The 22,386-nt window shown below is 39.2% G+C and overlaps 2 pseudogenes; both read right to left on the bottom strand.

Moving 5' to 3' along the window:
• Positions 1-2,859: 2,859 nt before the first annotated feature.
• LOC101610603 lies at positions 2,860-3,672 on the bottom strand (annotated as a pseudogene).
• A 2,168-nt stretch (positions 3,673-5,840) lies between these two features.
• Positions 5,841-13,350, bottom strand: LOC101610889 (annotated as a pseudogene).
• Positions 13,351-22,386: the final 9,036 nt, after the last annotated feature.

Genomic DNA, 22,386 nt, shown 5'->3' with positions numbered 1-22,386 from the left:
TCAATCATGGGGTACAAGAGGACATACACCTATTAAACTCTATATTTAAAAAGTAAGGGTTATCTCATTTGTCCTGTTGCTAACTTACTGTCCGTTGGAGATTCTGCTTCTCTTTTTCAGATAGATGCAGATCCTAAGGATAGAGCCACCCCATCATACCTCAAAAAGGCCCCGACTGAAACTAAGGAAAATTGGCAAAACAAGCAAAGGTGCTGTTTTCCTGATGAACCAGATACCAGCACAAGGGGGAAGGAGACCAACACAGAGAAAAATCAACTCCTACCAAATCAGAGAGCCAGAGCCTCAGAGGCCCCCAACACCTCATCACTGAAGCAGACCAAAAATGAACCCAACATAGCTCAGGGAAATTTTGCAGAAGAGGGGGCAGAAAGTATGTCAGAGCCACATGTTGGGTCATGATATGCAGAGACATTTATCATACCAGTAACTGTGGGCTAACTCCACAATGCATGACCCATATACATCAACAAGGAGGAGCCATTGGGGAGGGGGTAGGTCACGGATGAGCCTAATAATGGTACCAAACTGCCTGTATTTGCTAAATAGAAAACTATTTAAAAATTTTTTTTTAAATGCTGACAGTCATATTTGGGACACTGAAAAATCCTTTACCTGGTGTAAAGCCCAGGCTGCAGTTTATAATAAAAATAATTACCACAGCATCCCATGCAAAGGAAAATATATGGTTTAAGCAGCTACAGATGTGCTGAATATTAAAAGGAATACATTCAAATCCTACAGTTCTTTTGAAACAAAACAAAACACAAGTAAGTTTTCCTAGAGACTTTGCTGAAAATCATTACAAATGTCTTAAAACAGTCTTCAAAAACTGGTGACTTGGCTGTCTGTGGTGGCAGTTTGGGCTGTACAGCGAGACTGCCTCAAGTTCTATTCTTTGAGTGTATGTATTTTTATACTGGTGTGTGTGCGTGCGGAGGCCAGAGGAGGACTTTGGATGCCCTCCTCTATTGTTCGTCCATGACTGTCTTGGGACGGGATCTCTCCTTCAACCTGAAGCTGTGATTTTTGGTCAGTGATCCCAGTTTCTACCCCACTGCAGACTAGGGTTACGATGTGCCTGGCCGCATTCAGTGTACGTGGGTTCTGGGGAGATGAGTTCAGGTTGTCCCAGGCCCTTCCAGGTCTTCATGCTCACGTAGATGCACTCTTACCCACAGAGACATCGAGCTCCTCAGCCTCATTTTTTTTTTTTTTTTTTTTTTTTTTTGGTTTTTCGAGGTAGGGTCTCACTCTAGTCCAGGCTGACCTGGAATTCACTATGTAGTCTCAGGGTGGCCTCGAACTCTCAGCGATCCTCCTACCTCTGCCTCCCGAGTGCTGGGATTAAAGGCGTGCGCCACCACGCCCGGCCTCAGCCTCATTTTTATTAAAATGTTTTTCCTTTGTACTTTTATAGGGAACTTGATATCCATAAAGAGTATTTAACAAATACTATTGATCATAAGTAATTTTAACTGATATTTAAGTTCTAATAGCAAGTGAAATTTCATTGAATCTTAAGAGATGTTAGCCACAAACTTAAAGCTGCCTTGCAAGTTACATTAATAATATTTTTATTGCCTACATTAAAATTTCTAAAACTCTTCCTTCAATATCAAAGCTCAGATACTTGGAACATAGTGCACAGATTAGGTAGGTTAGAGATCTGTGTGTTGCCTACATAGTTATACAAGAGATTCCAGTTCAGGTTGACAGACCATAAACTAAATTTAAAGTGCTATATTAAAGAAAATAATACACTTCATTGGGGCAGTTACAAAATATGTTCTATTTAGAAGACATGGCATTATAGGAATGGAAAAATATTTAAGATCATCATTCTACAATTGTTCAATTTTGCTTCTCTCATTCTAAGAATATTGTCTTTTTCAAAGAATGGCAGGTAGCTGGTCATACTTACATCATGTATCCACACTTGACCAGAGGCCTCACTCATATGTTAAGTTTGAACATTTTCTCTGTTCTACTTTTAAGTCATCTCATTTATATTAGTGCTTAAGAACTGCATAGGCTTGATTTAAACTTTTTTAAAATTTATTTTTGAGATAGGTTCTCACTGTAGCCCAGGATGACCTGAAACTCATTCTGTAGATCTAGGCTGGCCTTGAATTCATGCTGATCCTACTACCTCATCCTTTAAGCACTGGGATTAAAGGCATATGCCACCATACCTGGTTGGGTTTTAAACATTTTAAATACCTGAAATAAATTTCAGAATATTCTAAGAGTAGAGGTATTTTGGTTAAGGACCAATGTTTGGTCAGGTGAAAAGCAAAATTAATAATACAAATGCAATCCACAACAGGAAAAATAATTTTTCTCTCTGAAGAGTCTAGCCATTCTGTAGAGATGTATCATTTCCAAGACCCAATGGAAAGAATGGAGTCACTTACTGATTCTCTTTCCACTATGTGCCTTTAAGCTACCTCACTTCAAAACAGAAGCACATTTGCAGAGTGTCATATTGAGTAACAGTGCTGAAGTTGACTGTTACAGACTATTGAACTCTGTGTATTAACTGGTTGCATCTTAATTATTTATGCAGATCATTGGTCTAGTAACATAAAAATAGAGAAGAGCATCTGGAAAGTTATCTCATCCAATGTTCAGAGATAAATGGATTAACCATTCTTTCTACTATTTCTGCAGGCAAGTTCTTGTTTATAGTAAAATCTGATGGAAATTCAAATGTCACTTTTTCCAAGCTACTGCATGGAAAGGATGCTGAAGGCCATCACTACATAGCTCACTGCAACACAAGGACTTTCTCATTCACCAGTTCTGGCACACCTCCAAAACATCCCCAAGAATCCAGCTTCATTTCTGTTCAGGATGCTGGATGCCAAGGATCGGATATAAGTGCATGTTCATATAAGCAGCAAGGTGACAGTCAACAGACTCTGAAAACTGAAAATGGCAGACATAGTGAGACTCAGCCATGTCACCAAATATCATTATTTTTTTAAGCAATTAGTGTCTTACTATAAGTATGCTTCTCTTTTTCAGATACACACAGATCCTAAGGAAAGAACCACCCCATCATATCTCAAAAGGGCCCCAGGTGAAATTAAGAATAATTAGGGAAACAAGCAAGAGTTCTGTTTTCTTTATGAACCTGGTACCAGCACAAGGGTGAAGGAGATAGACACAGAGAACAATCAAGCCCTACCAAACCAGATATCCAGAGACTCAGAAGCTCCTAAGACCTCATCACTGAAGCAGACCTAAAATGAACCCAACATGACTCAAGGAAATTTGCAGAAGGGGGCCAGAGAAAATGTTAAGTCACATGTTGGGTCATGATACACAGAGACCTTTCCTCCTACCCATAACTAACGGCTAACCCCACAATGTAAGATCCATATACCCCAACTAGGAGGGTCCTCAAAGAGGGAGGAGGACAGGGAGGAGATTAACAATGATACCAACTTGACTGTATTCACTGAGTCCAAAACTAATTAAAAAAAAGAAAAAGGTGCTGCAAATCCAGATCCAAAGAAAACAGCCATCATGGCCAGTAACTGCCACGTGTTTTCCATTGAAGATGGCAAGGTCTTCCCCGGGACCCTCCTCTTGCCGGCCACAGCAGACCACGGAGGTCATGAACCTCCTCTTGCTCTGGCCCAGCATGACGCCACTGGGGGTTCAGTGGAAGGTGCAGAGAGCGGACGTGGAAGAAATGGCCGCATGCCTCAAGTCTACTTTACCCATGACCTTCTTTGATAATTTCTTTTTAAACATATTTTATTTGTTTGTTTATTTATTTATGAAAGAGAGAGTCAGGAAGAGAAAGAAGAGAGAGAGAGAGGGAGAGAGAAAATGGACCTGCCAAGGCCTCGAACCCTGCAAACGAGCCTGATGTGCGCCTCCTCGATCATCACGCTCTTCTGGACGCTTAGCAGTCAGACCGGGCGCTCAGGCCTCACAGATAAGCACCCTAACCTCAAAGCCATCTCTCCAGCCCCTGATAATTTCTTTCCCTATACCATTTTCTCTTAAATTATTACTATTATGAAATTAGTGCAAAAATAATGGGTTTCATTATGGGCATTTTCACAGGTGTCACATAATATTTTGTTTAAACTCATGGGTTCTTACCCATCTTATCAGGTCTCATCATTTGCCCCACATTCTCCTCATACCTGTAACATCTTTGCTTTCATGTCCCCTTTAAAATTTTTTATTTTATTTTATTTTTATGAGATAACAGAGAAAGAGGTAGATGATAGATAGATGATAGATAGATGATAGATAGATAGATAGATAGATAGATAGATAGATAGATAGATAGATAGAAATAATAGTCATGCCAGTACTTTCAGCCACTGCTCCAAGATGCCTATGCCACCTTGTACAATTGGCCTATTTGGGTCCTGGGGAATCAAACCCTGGTCCTTTGGATTTTCAGGCGAGCACCTCAACCACTAATTCATCACCCAGCCCTCATGTCCTCTTTTTAGCTTCTTGACCTAAACCACCATCCAAATTATATATACATGGTATAAAAAACTGAGGGCTCTGGTCACAGTGGAAACTGCCTAACCATGCTTCAGTGGCTGGAGTAATGTCAGGCACGGTCTGTGGGGCTTCAGTTTGAGCAGATCTTAGCAAACCCCCAGTAGGCAGGTACAGTTGGAAATCTACGGATTTCTCTCTCAGGTAGCCCAGTAGGCCCTCATTTCCCCCCAACTACTTGTACAAGCATCTGAGCTGTGCCCCTGGCTTCCTGATCATGTTATCTGCTGCTGTCTCAGGCTCCATGTGTACCTTCATTGTCTCCTGAAGGCACCTGTCAGTAGTGCATACACAGCGTGTGCCAGCAGCCTGTGTGCCTACCCTGTCTCCAGCAGCAGCCCTCCTCCAGTATCTGCTGGTGCACCTTCACTGTCTCCTGGAGGAGCACTTCACTGCATCCAGCTCACATCTTGCTCCTGCAGGTTCCACAAACTGATCCCACAGCCCACTGTGCTCCCGTCTCCTGCCGTGCTCCCCTGTCTTGCATTCTCAGTGAGTTGGCCTGCAGGCTGCCTCTGCTTCCCCGAGTTCATCATGATCATAAATCTATATGCACCAAGCACAGGTTCCTGCCTCCTTATCTTTCAGAACACCTAGTCACTGTTCTGGTCTCACACCCTAGCTATTTCCCTTCCTCACCTTTCCCCAACTGAAGAAACTGTATGGCCCACTATCTGTAATCTCAAAGTTAACTGTACTCCAATCTTGAGAATCAGTCCTGGAAGCTCATGTTTTGCCTGAATAAATGCTTCTATCTTTGCCTCAGAGTGGTCTTTGTGGTCTTGGATACTCCTGAACCTTACAATCTGTTAGGCCCATTGTATCTATGATGTCTTTACCTCCAGTGTTTCTTTTAGTCTGTAATTTTTGTTTGTGTGCCAATTGTCATGTAAACAGTACTGAGGAAATGTAAAGAAATTATGGCCACACCAGATATAGAAGAATGCCACGTATCAAAGAAATGATTCTGTCAGAGACCAGCACGGCCAACCAATGAGTTTATTGCAGTTAGTAACCGAAGCATGAGTGATTCAAAGGCAGCTGTATCGGTGAGGCACTTCATTGTATAGTCTTGCCACTGAAGAGCTGCATCCAAGGCATGGACAACTCCTGAAAATCTGTACCATTGTATCATCTGTCCTGGATGACTCACAATAAGCTTCACAGTTGAAAGGTATCAATGTACAATGTACGGACTGCAGAGCACTGGAGTCTCAAATCTCAATCCAATGTGCATCTCCTGTATCATCTCCACAGGGTAGAGGATTGATGTGGTGTCAAGATCAGTGACTGAATGCATTTTTAATACAAGTACTTCCCAGTATAGAAAGGGATGAAGTAAATTGCAATATAATTTTGTTGTTTCTCATGAGTAAGAACGGGCAGATTGTTGGGTAGCATGATGATAAAGTAGCATTAATTTCCTGAAGTCTTGGAATTTTCTTGGGTGTATAGAATCCATAAAGGGTGACAAAGTTACTCAACCAATAAAAGAACACAAAGCAGCTTACCAGCAAAAGGATGCTGTGAGTGGCTTTGGTTTCAGGGGATGGCTGGAAGGAGAGGCTCTGGCTGTGGACATGCCGGGTTCTCCTATGATGTCTGAAAAGGAGATTTACCATGTAGAGGCTGGTTGACATCATGAGGACAACAAAGGGACAATGAAAAATGGCAGTGAATTTTCATCCCTAGGCACCCTGGTCTTACAGAAAGCATGAACATAACCCTGGCCAGCATGACTGACATTGTTCCTGGCTATTACAGTATGAATGATCTGAATGTAAATGTTGATGACCCAGGAGAAAAATAAAGAGGGAAAGATCCAGGTAGAGAGTCTAGGTTTCAGCCACACCCACTTAGAGTTACTGGGACTGATGGTGATGGTTTGAAATGTACTCAGAATAGAGGTAGTACAGATGGAAAGACCCTGGGTAACTCTGTAGATATACAAGACTGCCTTGCAACCAGCATCATTGAGAAAATGTCTCATTCCAAAGGATGATGTGATATCAGGTATCAACAAGAAGACAATTTTCAAAGTATTAGCCATTGTCAGGTGCATGAAAATCAAATCTATAGGTTTCCTCAGATAATGCTAGGCTAAGAAGATGTACATATATGACAGGAAGAGCAACAAGTTCCCTATGACGCCAATACAAAATTCAGATATGAGGAAAATCCCCAAGATCATGTCACTTGGAAATATGATCAGAATGATCCTTTAGATATTATCGTGTTTGTCCAGACTACATTGAAAAGAAATGGGCTATTCACAAAGAATTTTTAAAATAATGTTTGAAGAAAAATATGCCAATTCACAGTTCACAAGTAGAGAAAGGTGATGGAATATCCACGTTGCATTTCAGGTCCTGAGATCACATTATTGGAAATGAATGTCAGGGATTCCTGAGACCCTTACAGGATACAAGGATCTTAGAAGCAAAGAGAATATATTACATTTAGTTGTGTTTCAGTGCTCCGATATTTCTAAAGTGTATATTGTGGGTTGTTTTTTTTTTTAGAAAAGCACAGATAGTAATACACATACTTTCACTTTTTTCCATCTCATAACAAATCTCAAAGCTACCAGTGATGTTCTAAAGCATTGTGGACATACACAAATGAGGTCATGGCTGGTTCTGAATACTCCATACTGTTCAGCACATCTGCACAAAAATGCATTTTCTGTAACAACAGGCAGTCATATCATGATGAGATCTGGTCTCACAGAGTCTCCATGTTTCCTCTTGTAACATGTATAAATTCTAAGTTCCAATTTTTCTGTCTAGACAGTCTATGTGGTTCTTATTTAACCAGAAGTACTGGGCTTTCCAACATACTTAGAATATATTGATATGAGATTCATGAATAGTGTACATCATTATGAAATTTGTGAAATGTACACTAAAATTCATAGTATTAACTGACTAACTTTCTTTTTTTATTATTTCCATTAGGAATCTATCTTTTTATCTGCTGTTTGTCACTTGAAATACAATCCTTGGTTCTTAAATGGACTCTATGAATTCCAAACAAGGTTTCCTTATGCAAAGTCCCTAAGAGCATCACCAAATGTCAATTTGTGTTCTTACAGTGTACAACAAAACTCTTCTATACAAAAACTATTCTCATTATGTACCATGAAGGACCAACATCCAACTTATTTATTGACATACATCACACTGGCTTATCATTCTTCCACAGCTTCCTTTATGTCATGTGAAAATGTTTCAATTTATTTTATATAAATTTTCTTTGAGACAAGAGATGGTGATATTTTACAATGATTCAGCATTGAACATATTACAATTTTTGAAAATGCATTTTTTGCAGATCCCTTCTTGTTGCTGGGACAAGAACAGCTTATGGGAGGCTTATAGATTCCAGGGATTCCAGATTCCAGAGCTCACTCTGGTCTCAACATACACTTATGGCTAGACTCAGGATCACCTGAAGAGTAAGTAGGAAGTTATATATATATATATATATATATATGAGTCTACGGAGCCATTTACATTCAAACCACCACATGCATCTAATATTACCAGGTTAATGACCACTTTCCATTCATGCTCACACTTTATGATTTCTCAAATGTCACTCAATTTCAGACCTATCTCATGTCTTTCTGTTCACCAGAGTACTTTGTCATTCAGCACTCTGCTCCATATGTCTCCTTTGAAGTGCAAACCTTTCAAGAATTTATCATCCAGATCAACATACAAATTTCCCTTCCCTATTTATGTGGTTAAAGTTACTTTCTGGAAAGATAAGAGACTCTTCATAAAATATCAGGTTTTCATTTCAACATAAATGAAAATCATTTTTGCTCTGTGATTCTCAAATAAATTGTAAACAGCCTACAGTGGAAGAAAAAGACTTCTGAAACATTTACTATGACAGTGTGCACTGCTTCTGACATTTAAGCAAATAAAAAGACAATTTGACCACAGATGAAAACATTTTTAAACTGCAAGAAAGACTCAAATATATTCACATTCTAAAATCACAGCAACACGTTATGCAGAGGTATTAAAAAACAAGTAGGGAATTGAAAATAGCAAAGAAAATTACATTTATCGAACAAAATACACAGTGCAGATATAGTATGAGCCAGGATGTTTCAATTTTTCCAAAAACATATCTGAAGATGTTCTTATCACAAGGAAATGTTGCAAAGTTGCAATGATGGATACATTGGTGTTTTTTTTTTTTTTACTTTTTGATTCCTTGTTGTGTTTATAATTAATATCATTCATTTGTGTCTCATATATTTAAATTATTATTTTTCAATATAAAACATTTAGAAATAAAAGGGATAGATGTAGGAAAGTCCCCTTGGGTGTTGAGACTAAGCAGTCACAACTACAGTGAAATTCACCACCCAGAATTTCATGAAGAACTAAAATGATAATGAGGAAGGTGATGCTATGAAAATACAGTATCCACAGATAGGTGCGTGAGCTACAGTTTATGTTTATAAATACACATTTTGTAGAGGTGATTACTAGCCTCTAAATATAATGAAAATGCGCATAAATCCATGTTAGTGGGCATCTGATGTTTGAAGCAGAGAGACCAGGGAGTTCTAATGCCTGTTACTGAGTCTGAATGAGACAATGATGAAGAGATAAAGGGCCTCTGTGTCACTCTAGTCTTCCTGAAATCAAATGAGTTTTTCTGATCCCAAGTGGAATACTGAGGAGGATAAGTTGGAGAATGTCTCTGGGTCTTGGAAAAAAGAGGGCCTGCCAAGTTGATGAATGCAAATAAGACATGGTCCTCCAGGGCTGGAGAGGCAGCTCAGGGGTTAGTGAGCCCAGTGAAGCAAGGGCACAAAATCGCACATGCGCACAAGGGGCACACATGTCTGGAGCTCTTGCAGTGGTTGAGGCCTGGGTGCACCAGTTCTCTCTCTCTTTGTGTGTTGCATAAAAAGGCCAGTCTGTTGGGTTTGTCTCAAAAAAAAAAAATGGTCTTCAATTTTTGAAATCCCCAACCTTATTTATTTTGAAAATGCCTGCATTTGAGTACAGGCCACCACAGACAGAATGGCTGAAAGCTCAACTAAGGATGCAGCAGATCCCACAATAGACAAAGTGGACTTTATCACAGGCTTATATATAGGAGCATGTCTGGAGTGTCAGGGAGACAGGGCAGTGCCTGCTTCTGGAAGGAGGATGAAGAGATTTGTATGTTACCCAGACAGCAACCTGCTATCTTAAGGCTCTGTTGATTTCTCCAATGCTGTAGAATGTTCATGTTCAATTATGAAATAGACAAACTGTCATCAAAAGATGGGCATCAGAGGATCCTGAGCTCTCTCTCTATGTATTTGTTTGTTATTGTGGTTATTGGATATAATGTCTCATATCCAAGGCTGCCTTCAAATTTATTATGTAGCTGAGAATGACTTTCACTTCTGATAGCCCTTCCTCCATCCTCCTGAGTTCTGGTTTGTGTGCTTTTGAGACAATGTTTGGAAATGTATTTTAGGCTGTCCCATAATTGTCATCCTTCTGCCTCAGTCTTCCAGGTTCTAGCTTTATAGTGCTAAGACCCCAAGCTTATTTATGGATATTGTTACTGTATCATAATTGTACAAAATAATAGATTGCATTGATATAATTTATGAATTAGCCCTTTTACTTTCATGAAGATTCCATCGAGGATAGAATGAGAAAATCTTATATTTGTGAGTTATATCTGCTAAGATAATGGCCTCCAGTTCCCACAATGTATCTGTAAACAAGAGGATTTTTCTTGGGGCTGCAGTGATGGCTCCATGGAAAGGCACTTGCTGGCCAAACAGGAGAGTCTGAGAGAATTTGAGAACTCTGTGACCACCTAACTGTGATCTCCTAGCATCTAGTTTTCTTTTATCTTTTTTTTTTTTAAGGCTGGTCATATCTATGCACACCTATAACTCCAGTACTGCACGCAGCTGAGATCAGAGAACTGGTGGTGCTCCCAGTCAGCTCTCCATTGGGTGACAGACTCCATCTCAAGAACACAAGCAGATTAGCAAAAAGAGGAAGACACTCAATCTCCTCCACTGGCCTCGGAATTAGTGGGTATGGGGCACACACACATCCATGCATGTGTGTTTATACCATGTGCATCACATCACAGAGCATTTCACTTACTATAAACAGCCACACACAAATAACTTCTTCATGGATAAAGTCCATTGTGTATCTGTGCCACATTTTCATCATGCACTCACCCACTCTGGTTTTGAAGTTATTCTTTGCAGAGTAACACTGTCTACAACAGTATTCATTCCTCTACTCTCTTTTGTAGAGCATAGCATTTCCTACATGGGGTTTTGTTCCTCACTGCTTTGGTTTTTACTGGACCTTAAATGGTCATATAAAGTAAGGGGCTTTGTTATGATATTTTTGTGCATATTTTGTGTTTATTGTTCCTCTTTTCCCATTCTCCTCCCTGCTCCTCAGCCCAAACCTGCTGGCTGGCATCTCTCTTCCCTTGTCCCCATTCTGCGTTCATATCATATGAGTTATATTATATGCCCAACTTAACATCTCTTTATCCCTCATTTTACTCCTTCCCACACACACAAAATAAATTCAGATCAGAAGTTGAATGAAACATATTATTTTTTCTTTGTGATCCTGGCTAATTTTGTTATTTTAATAGTTTCTACTTCCACAGAGTTTCCCTTAAAAGTCATGTGTTCAAATAATAAAGTGCTTTGAACCTCTGGGCCATCTCTCTGACCTCATAATTTCTCTTTATATGGTCCAGAGTAATCAGTACAACTATTTCAATTTGAATATGTAATACTTTATCAACCTAAATTTAAGGGAACAGAATTACTGAATATAAAAAAACTCTTCTTTAAGAATACAAAATTTAAATTTGTATGTGAAATACATGTATCTTCAGTATATCATGTGAAAACACATCTAAGTTTATTGGAGGCATTGTAAAACCAAACATTAAAATATATTTTTTAATATTTATTTATTTTATTAATTTTCTATTCAGAAAATACGGGCAGTTTGGTACCATTATTAGGCTCATCCGTGACCTACCCCTCCCCATTGGCCCCTCCTTGTTGAGGTATATGGGTCATGCATTGTGTATTTAGCCTACAGTTATTGGTACAAAAAATAGATTTTAACAATGTCTCACTGTAATTGTCAGAGTCAATAGAAATAGGGACACAAAAAATTTGAACAACACAATTTGTACTCTTGAGATTAAAAATCATGTCACACAACACCACAGGATACCATTCTTTTTCTCTTAGGCACTTGTGAAGCAAGTAGTTAACATCACCATGAAGCCAGCTCTGAAGAAAGGACTCACAAAATAGATTGTACTAATTACAATGAAAAATGGCATTATGAAAGTAAACTACAGAATATATAATACAGATGTCAGAGTGAAGCATAGGTAAGAAATTTAAAAAGAAACAAAACATTAAAAGGTAATGTAAATGGAATGTATCATAAAGTACTTCAATAGATAAAAGCAGAAAAATAACAGAGAATGGAATGTGGCCAGGAAAACCCAAGTTAATATCAACTCCCTGTAAAGACTGCACAATTGCCCAGTGAGAAGGAAACATCACTAGGATTGAAAGTTGAACAGTATGATTGGAAAACAGTAAGTGTTTCTAAAATTATTATATTATGTTTATGTATGCTAATAGATTTGGGTGTTTGAGAGAGAGAGATATACGCATTTCTATAAGAAATAACATCACATGAAGTATGTCACAATAGTATAAGTAATCAATATGCAAACCCCCATTATAAAATTAAATGGTTGACTAGGACAGATACTAAAGAATTAAAATAATGAGAGAATAGTGAGGATAGGTATGAAAGTAAAGAGAAATAGTGTCAAGAAAGATAAGTGGGAAATAATATGTAAAAGAAAAACAAGGGAAAAGAAAGATGAATAAAACAGTCCAAGAAAATGTAGACTGAGGGAGAGGAAGAATGGAAAGGCCTCTGTACTTCCCTTTCTCTTGCTCCCAATGCTAAGTGCTGCAAACCGTCACTTGGGCAGTCTGGGTCGGCTGCCCAGCAGGAGCCAGGACTAAGTCACGGACAGAATGACAGGACTTCCCCTCCCAGTGGAGGAGACACAGCTTGTCATCTGTGGCATGGATGATCTTGTTTATTGTGCATAGTTTTGATGAGCCCAGCGGGAATGCATCACATGATAACTTGAGCTCACTCAGCAAGACTGTAGAGTTGCTGTTTGAGGATTTATATTGTCCCAAGTTGAAGTACATCAAAAAGTTAAACTTGAGGGTCTGGGAGGTCATTAGAAGTTTCCCTGCCACTGGTGGAAATTACGACAGCCCCTGAAACAAAGTGAGCCCTGAGTAGGACTCCAGTGAACACATCCTTTGCTGGTTGAAGATGATTGCTTCCCTGCTCTTACAAGTATTTTCAATTTCTTCATGTTCCATGCAGCACCTGACACAAGATTGTGGGTTTAATTTTGACTCTGTAGTTAAGGGATCAGCTATGGGTATAGCACACTTTGTTTGCTGTAGACATAAAATGATGAGAAATAATGCTGTAAAATTTTGCTCTTAAATATTTCCAAACTCATCAGAGTAATTTAGCATAGTTATTTGTATTCCACTGACCACATCTCAAAATTGAAATACCAACATTCAGAGATATTTAGGGTCATATAATCTTGTAGAGAAATAATGGACTCTTCTTGAGCCAGAGCAACTGGAGATTCATGACATCCGTGTTCTGCTGTGGCCACTACAAGAGGGCCTGGGGGTGACCTTGCCATTTTAAGTGGAAAACAAGGTGGGGTTACTGGCCATGATGGTTGTTTTCTTTGGATCTTGATTTGCAGCACCTTTCTTAAAGTATCACATCAATTGCTTAAGAAATATGGTCACAGACACTTTATAAGGAGCTACACCAAGGAAGAAAATGTTTTTCCTTATCAATCCGTAACTTCATATACATAAATCCTCAAAGGAATGGGGCATCATGAACTCCTCCCCTCTATGACAACATTGATGACCCTGATCTTTTTAGGTGACCACAGCTGCTGTGAGTTCAAGTGCAGCAGCCTAGAAGTCAGTGTTCCGCACCACTTCAGCTTTCTCAGGCTCCTAAATTGTTTCTGACCTTTCTGCAATATTCCCTGAGCCTTCGACATGGGGACATAGGTGACCTATTTATTGCTGAGTACTGCACGGTAAGATTCTCAGAACTTTGTCAGGTCATGATCTTACTGAAAGCATGTTTTAAGTTAAAATACAAATCTGACTGTGGTCCTAAAATAAAGGGAAGTGGAAGAGGCATATAAAGAAAAGAGAATTTATCATGTACCATGCTCTTACCATTAGGATCTAATGTTGTTAAATCTATAGTGTTAGAGCTGAGCACAGAGCTGGGATGAAAAGGGTTTGTCTCACAAGCATAAGGACCTGAGTTAGATCCCCAGGACTCATGAAAATTCAAGATGTAGTAGAACATCCCAAGAATTCCAAGTATTGAGTTGACGAAAAATGTATTAGCCTGGAGCTCACTGGCCTGCTAATCTAGCCTAATCAGTGAGCTCAAGGCAATGGAAGGAGCTGTTTCAAAAACATGAGGACATGACTAGGGTAACAGCAAAGGTTATCCTCTGGGGTCCACAGGCTTGCACAAGAGAAATACCAATGCATGCACACAAAAATACAAACAGGCATACACACGCACATCAATATTCATGTGTGTAAAAGACAAAAAGTGGGCTTGGGCTGCCTGTGTGGACAGTGTGAGGGTGGACATGATGGTCTGGAATGAGTAGGCCAGACCCCTGCTTCCCGGCTCCTTCCATCTCCCTGGTCTGTGTGGACACAGGGCAGGTGGCTGGGCATGAGTAGGCAAGACCTCTCCTTCGTTGCTCCTCCTAGTTCCCTGATCCAAGTTCCCTGGGCTGGTTTGCATGCATGGCACATAGTAAATAGGTCAAATCCCTTTTCCCTGGCTCCTCCCAGTCCCCTGGTCCTGTAAGATCCCATTGTGCCTTGCTTGGAGAGGCCTAGTCCCTCAGTGAGCTGGGGAATTAGGCCTTTTGCTCATGTGTCCTGACTGGCCACTGGGTACCAACATCCCTGGTCATCTGAGTCAGGGGGTGCATGGGCCAAAGGCCAAAACCTAGCTTCCTCCTCAATAAAATAAAGACTCTTCCTAAAATGGATAGACAACCATGGAAAAAAGCCAACAAAAGTCAGAAAATGGAGAGATCTCCATTAAGGATGCATAGTCCTAAAATGGAAACCTCCAATGAAATCATAGAGAGCTCAACAAAAATTCATTCCCAAAATGAAAACACAACAACCAATGAGAACCTGATTTTAAAAATCACTGAACTAAAAGCAAACCATCAAAAATAATTGCATCAATGAAACTGAATAGAATTGTCTCTTAGAGCATTCAGCTTTTGACAGTAGGCTTAACTTGATTGCAGCAAACATTAGAACCTTCCACACAGATAGGAATAAATTGAAGTTGGGAAAAGAAATGAAAGATCTCAACAACTGGTTGATTAAGCTTAATGAAGACTTGATGAAATGCAAGAATAAATTTCAGGAAGTGTCAAGAAAATCAGAAATTGAATTGAAATTGTGCCTCAATAAAGAAATGGACATGATGCAAAATACCACAACAGAAAATAAAAATCAAATTGAAATTATAAAAGCTTCTCTAGAACCCTTCAACAACAGAGTAACTCATGTGGAAGACAGAACTTCTGACCTGGAAGAAAGGCAGAAAAATTGATTGTGAGGCCAAAAACTTTACTAACTTCAAAACATCAGAGACTTCCAGGTAAGAGGGCAGCATAGGAGCCATGCCAAATGAACCTAGGGAGGGATTTAAGAGAAACTCCAGCAAAATACACTCTTATTCTGAAAAGTGAAGGAGTATAAGTTATTCTTAGACACAGCAGAGAAGCTGGAGAGACCAAGATCCTCCAAAAAGGAGGAAAACTACGAGAACCCACTAAGGCGCTCCTGACCCACGCCAGCTAGGCAGCAGCAGCAACAGAAACCAAACAACAGATTTTTTAAACTCCATCAGCCTTCTTACAAAGTTAAGAAATCTGAAGCAAAGACAGCTGAGATCAACTAGAAAGCTATTGATAGTGCGAGCAACTCCAGAAGTCTGAACTCTCCATTCTCCCACAATCAGAACCATGAACCTTCAGCATTCAACCCCCAGTGGCAGCACAGCCAGCAGAGCTAATCTGAGGTACAGTTGCACAGCACAACACCAAAGGATAGAGGTGGGCACTCAGCAAGGGTGAGATTGGAAGCCACACCAAAAGGAAATGAGGCTGACTGACAAAAATTATAAAAAAAAACAAAAACAAAAACAGGTACACAGACCTACAGACCTTGAAGAGCTAATTTCTCTTTTCTTGACAGGACAGGTTATGGGGTATATATTCTTGGTTGGCTTTACCATTTTCAAATAACCTGTATTTGAGGGTTTAATATTGTTTCCTTTGAGATATATATATATATGGAGTCTTTGTTTTTTGCTGTCATTATTGGTGACAGGGTCTGATCCAGATCCAAGTTGACTTGGAACCCAATTCAGAACCAAAATCTCGACATCCAAACTGAAAAGATTAAGGGTGTAGAACAACACACACCCTTAGAATTTTGGCTTTATATGACTATCTGTTTGCTTTAATCCCCACCATTGCATACTTTGTGCTGGTTTTTATTGATTGTGTATATTACTCAGTTTAGAATTAGCCAGTAAATTCTTTCACCTGGTCCACTGGAATACTTGCTAAGCAAGCAAACTCAACACCTAGGATTACATCTGTGGCTTGATCGCGACACAAGAGATACACCTGGCACCTTGAACTCATACCCTGAGGGTATACAGGGGTAGATTGTCACATCTGGGAACACTGCAGATAAGTAGAAAACCCAAGCATCAAATCAATTCAGGATGCAAAAGTCACCACAATATAATACAAGAAACTCAAAGAATCAAGACAATACAGTACCACCCAAAACTAGAAATCCACCAGAAATTATCACCAATGAGACTGTTTTAGATTAAATGCCTGACAAACATTTCAAGGAGATGATGGCATCTATGTTCAAGGAAATCAAAGAAGAAATGAAAGCAATCAAAGAAGAAAACAAAAGAATTAAAGAAGTAAACAAACTTCTGAAAGAGAACACAGGAAACCAGCTTAATGAAATAAAAAGGTCGATACAAGACATGAGTAAGGAAATAGAAATACTAAAGAAAAACCAGGGGGCTGGAGAGATGGCTTAGTGGTTAAGCGCTCGCCTGTGAAGCCTAAGGACCCCGGTATGAGGCTTGGTTCCCCAGGTCCCACGTTAGCCAGATGCACAAGGGGGCGCACACCTCTGGAATTCGTTTGCAGAGGCTGGAAGCCCTGGCGCGCCCATTCTCTCTCTCTCCCTCTACCTGTCTTTCTCTCTGTCTCCGTCGCTCTCAAATAAACAAACAAAATATTTTTTAAAAAGTATTAAAAAAAAAAAAAGAAAAACCAGGCTGAAATCCTGGCTATGAAGAATACAGTCAATGAAATAAAAAATTCTATGGAAAGTCTCTCCAGTAGAAAGGGTGAAGGAGAGAACAAACTACATAAACTAAAAGACCAGGTGGCAGATCTAATACAGGCCAACAAAGAGAAAGACATGCTAATAGCAAGGAATGAATGGGAATTTCAATATATCTGGGATAGTATAAAAAGATCAAACATAAGAATGTGGGGTATAAAAGAAATAGAAGAAATTCAATCCAGAGGTTTAGTAGGTGTTTTCAACAAAATCTTAGAAGAAAAATTTCCCCAAAATGGGAAAGAAATGACAATGCAGGTACAAGAAGCTTCTAGAACACCAAACAGACAAAATCTGGAAAGAACCTCTCCTCGCCATGTTATAATGAAGCTACTAAGCACACAAACCAAATAAAATATATTGAAAGCAGTTAGAGAATAAAAGCAAGTCACCTACAAAGGCAAGCCCATCAGAATAACTACAGGTTACTCAACACAAACATTAAAAGCCAGAAGGGCTTGGAATGATGTATTCCAACTTCTGAAAGATAACAACTATCAAGATTACTTTATCCTGCAAAGCTATCTCTCAAAATTGATTGAGGAATAAGGACATTCCATCACAAAACAGACTAAAGGAATTTATGACAACTTCACCAGCTCTATAGAAAATAGTTGAAGGAATTCTTTATGCTGAAGAGAAAGCAAAACACACACAGAGAAGAAAATAGGAAAAAATAAACCATACTCAAATAACAGTTAAAACAAATGAGTAAAGGGGAAACACAAACACTAAAAACTAGAAAAATAAATGCATACAAACACTAAAAACTAAAAGAATAAATGCACACCTTTCAATAATAGCTCTTAATATCAATGGCCTCAATGCACCAAACACAGGCTTGCAGACTGGGTTAAAAAGGCAGGATCCTGCTATTCTTTTTTTTTTTTTTTTGCCTCCAGGAAACTCATATCTCAATAAAAGACAGACACCACCTTAGGGTGAAAGGCTGGAATATTGTTTTTCTAGCAATTGGGCCTAGCAAACAAGCAGGGTTTGCTATCCTAGTATCTGACAAGATAAACCTCAAACCAACATCAGTGAGGAAAGTTTAAGAAGATCATTTTATACTGATTAAAGGAACACTCCAGCTGAAGGACATTACAATCCTAAACATATATGCACCTAACATAGGGGCTCCCAGTTTCATCAAACAAACACTATTAGACTTAAGGTCATAGACAACGTCAAACACAATTGTAGTGGGAGACTTCAATACCCCACACTCATCAATTGACAGCCTATCCTGGCAAAAAAGAAACAGAGAGACATCTGAGTTAAATGATGCCACAGAACAAATAGGACCTAACAGATGTCTACAGAACATTCCACCCAAATGCTGCAGAATATACATTTCTATCAGGAACACATGGAACATTCTCAAAAACAGACCATATAAAAAGACACAAAGCAGGGCTGGAGAGATGGCTTAGCGGTTAAGTGCTTGCCTGTGAAGCCTAAGGACCCCGGTTCGAGGCTCGGTTCCCCAGGTCCCACGTTAGCCAGATGCACAAGGGGGCGCACGCATCTGGAGTTCGTTTGCAGAGGCTGGAAGCCCTGGCGCACCCATCCTCTCTCTCTCCCCCTATCTGTCTTTCTCTCTGTGTCTGTCGCTCTCAAATAAAAAAAAAAAAAATTAAAAAAAAATTTAAAAAAAAATTAAAAAAAAAAAGACACAAAGCAAATCTCCACAAATATACGAAAATTGAAATAATCCTTTGTACTCTATTGGACCACAGTGGGATTAAACTGCAAATCAGCAACAAGAAAAGCTACAGAGCATACAGAAATGCATGGAGACTAAACAGTACATCATTGAGTGATCATTAAAGAAATCAAAAAGAAAATCAATAAATTCATAGAATCAACTGATGATGATGATGCAACATACCAAAACCTTTTGGACACACATAAGGTAGTCCTAAAAGGGAAATTTATGGCTCTCAGTGCCTATATTAAGCAATTAGAGAGTTCACAAATAAACAATTTAATGCTCCACCTTAAGGCCTTGGAAAAAGAAGAACAAGATAAACCCAGTTAGGTAGATGAGAAGAAATCATAAAGATTAGAGCAGAAATTAATGAAATAGAAACCCAAAAAATAATCCAAGCAATTAATGAAACAAAGAGTTGGTTCTTTGAAAGGATAAACAATATTGATAAATACTTAACAAATTTGATCAAAAGAGAGAAGAGACAAACATTAATAAGATTAGAGATGAAAAAGCCACCAATACAACAGGCACCAAAGAAATTCAGCCAATTATAAGGATAAGGACATACTTTAAGAATATATATACTCCTAATTTTGAAAATCTGAAAGAAATGGATGATTTCCTTGATTCATATGACCTACCAAATTTGAATAAAGATGAGATAAACCATTTAAATGGAGCTATAACAAATACGGAGATATATTCAGGTATAAAATGTCTCCCAACTAAAAAAAGTCCAGGCCAGATGGATTCACTGGTGAATTTTACCAGACCTTCATGGAAGAACTAACACCAATGCTTCTCAAATTTTTCCATAAAATAGAAAAGGAAGGAATTCTACCAAATTCCTTCTATGAAGCCAGCATCACCCTCACACCCAAAACCAGGCAAAGACAGAAAAAAAAAAAGAAAAGAAAATTACAGCCAGTTAAGATGGTGGAGTAGGAACCATGCCAAAGAAGCCTAGGGGAGAAAAAGCCCCCCCCCCCACAAAAAAAAGCCAACAAAATACACACTTTTACTAAAAAGTAAGGTGTATAAGAAATCAAAATGGCAGCAGAGAGGTAGGAGAGATCAAGAACATCCAGAGCCCACACAGGCAGGAAGAAGCGGCTCCTGCAGCGGTGGCGCCAGGTCTGCGGGGCCACAGTGGCCAGGCTTGGATTGAGCCTCAGGAAAAGCCAGGTGAGGGGATTTTCCACTCACACCAGAGCTCTTCGCAGACTCAAGAAACGTGAAGTGAGAACAGCAATGAACAGTGGAGGAGCAGATCACAAGGTAGAGGATCACATAGACCAGCAAGAGACCTAGAGCCATCATCGACAGCCTCCCCTCCCCCACTGCCCAGCTCAGGCCAACAAAGCAGTCGTCCAGTGACCCAGCCAGCCTACTTGAACCCACAGGGCACCAAAGAGGGACGCAAACAGGAGCACAGCGTAACTGAGACCAAAATCATCCCAAAAGGTAACTGGAATTACACCAGGTCAGTACCTGCCTAATAAACCTGGCATATAGCCCTGAACCAGAAGTGCTAGTTGCACATTCCATATCAGGATAAATTATATGTTAAATTGGATGGATGGTCAGATTTGCCATCCTTAAATAAGCTATATTTTGGGCTTATTATTTGTTGCTTCTGGATTTATAGTGGCTTTGTTTCCTTTTCTGTTATACATTAGGGAAGGGTCTCACTGGGTCACCAGCTGACTTGGAACCCTCAACAGATGAGAAATATTAACCTCCTTGTTGATAGAGGATCTGGATGTCATAATACCTACCCTTGCATAAATACTCTGTGCTGTTTTTCATTGAATGTGTACAGTATTTAGTTAAATTTTAGAATCTATCTCTATTTTGTTCCACTCAGCCTCCTTGAATACTCTCATAGCAGGCAAACCCAACACCTAGGTTCACTTTGGTAGATACTCAGGGAGTCTTAAGAGCCACACCTAGCGCCTTAAGCTCCTACCCTGAAGATATATAACATCAGATTGTTTGATACATCTAATAATACCCAGCTAACTAGAAAATCCAAGCATTAAATTAATCCAAGATGCAAAAACTATACATTATAACACAAGAAACACCAAAACTCAAGACAATATAAACCCACCAAAAAGTATTAATGCATCAGAAATGACCTCCAGTGAGAATGAGTTAGAGGAAATGCCTGAGAAAGATTTCAAAAAAATGATCATAAATATGCTCAAAGACGTCAAAGAAAAAATCAAAGGAATGAAAGAGGAAATCAAAGGAATCAAAGAAGACACAGGACACCAATTTAATGAAATAAACAGGTCAATACAAGACATAAATAAGGAAATAGAAATAATAAAGAAAAACCAGTCAGAATTACTAGCAATGAAGAACACAGTTAATGAAATTAAAAACCCTGTAGAAAACCTCACTAGAAAAATGGATAAAGAGGACAGAATATCTAAGCTAGAAGACCAGGTGGCAGATCTAATACAGTTCAACAAAGAGAAAGACAAACTAATAGAAAAGTATAAATGGGAACTTCAAGATATTCAGGACAATATGAAAAGAAAACATAAGAGTTCAGGGTATAGTAGAAGGAGACGAATTTCACTCCAAAGGCATAGTAGGCATCTTCAAAAAAATCATATAAGAAAACTTCCCCAAAATTGGGAAAGAGGTGCCAATGCAAATACAGGAATCCTTTAGAACACCAACCAGACAAAACCTGGAAATAACCTCTCCTTGCCATATTATAATGAAACTACCAAACACAGAAACCAAAGAGTAAATATTGAAAGCAATTAGAGAGAAAAATCAAGTTACCTACAAAGGCAAGCCCATCAGGATTACAGCAGATTACTCAACACAAACATTAAAAGCAAGAGGGGTTTTAAGATTTGTGTTGCTGGAAGGGATGTGGAAAAAGAGGAACCCTTCTACACTGTTGGTGGGAATGCAATCTGGTCCAGCCATTGTGGAAATCAGTGTGGAGGATCCTAAAACAGCTAAAGATTGATCTACCATATGACCCAGCTATAGCACTCCTAGGCATATATCCTAAGGACTCATCTCATTTCCTTAGAAGTACATGCTCAATCATGTTCATTGCCACTCAATTCATAATAGCTGGGAAATGGAACCAGCCTAGATGTCCCTCAATTGATGAGTGGATAATGAAGATATGGCACATTTATACAATGGAATTCTACTCAGCAGTAAAAAAAAAAAAAAATGAAGTTATTAAATTCGCAGGATAATGGATGGATCTTGAAAGGATTATACTAAGTGAGGTAACCCAGGCCCAGAAAGCCAAGTGTCACATGTTCTCTCTCATATGTGGATCCTAGCTACAGATGATTGGTCTTCTAAGTGAGAGGGAAAAAATGCAGTAGCAGAGGCCAGTAAGCTAGAGAAGAGATATAAAGGGAAGAGAAAGGAAGGGAGGAGGGTACTTAATAGGATGACATTTTATATATATAAGTAGAAGAATAGAATAATGGGGGTGAAAAGGCCTAAGTGAGGC

Source organism: Jaculus jaculus, chromosome 14, assembly GCF_020740685.1.
Source record: "Jaculus jaculus isolate mJacJac1 chromosome 14, mJacJac1.mat.Y.cur, whole genome shotgun sequence".
Taxonomy (NCBI): Eukaryota; Metazoa; Chordata; class Mammalia; order Rodentia; family Dipodidae; genus Jaculus; species Jaculus jaculus.
Note: the sequence above shows the minus strand (reverse complement) of the source record. Positions and strands in the feature narration are given on the sequence as shown.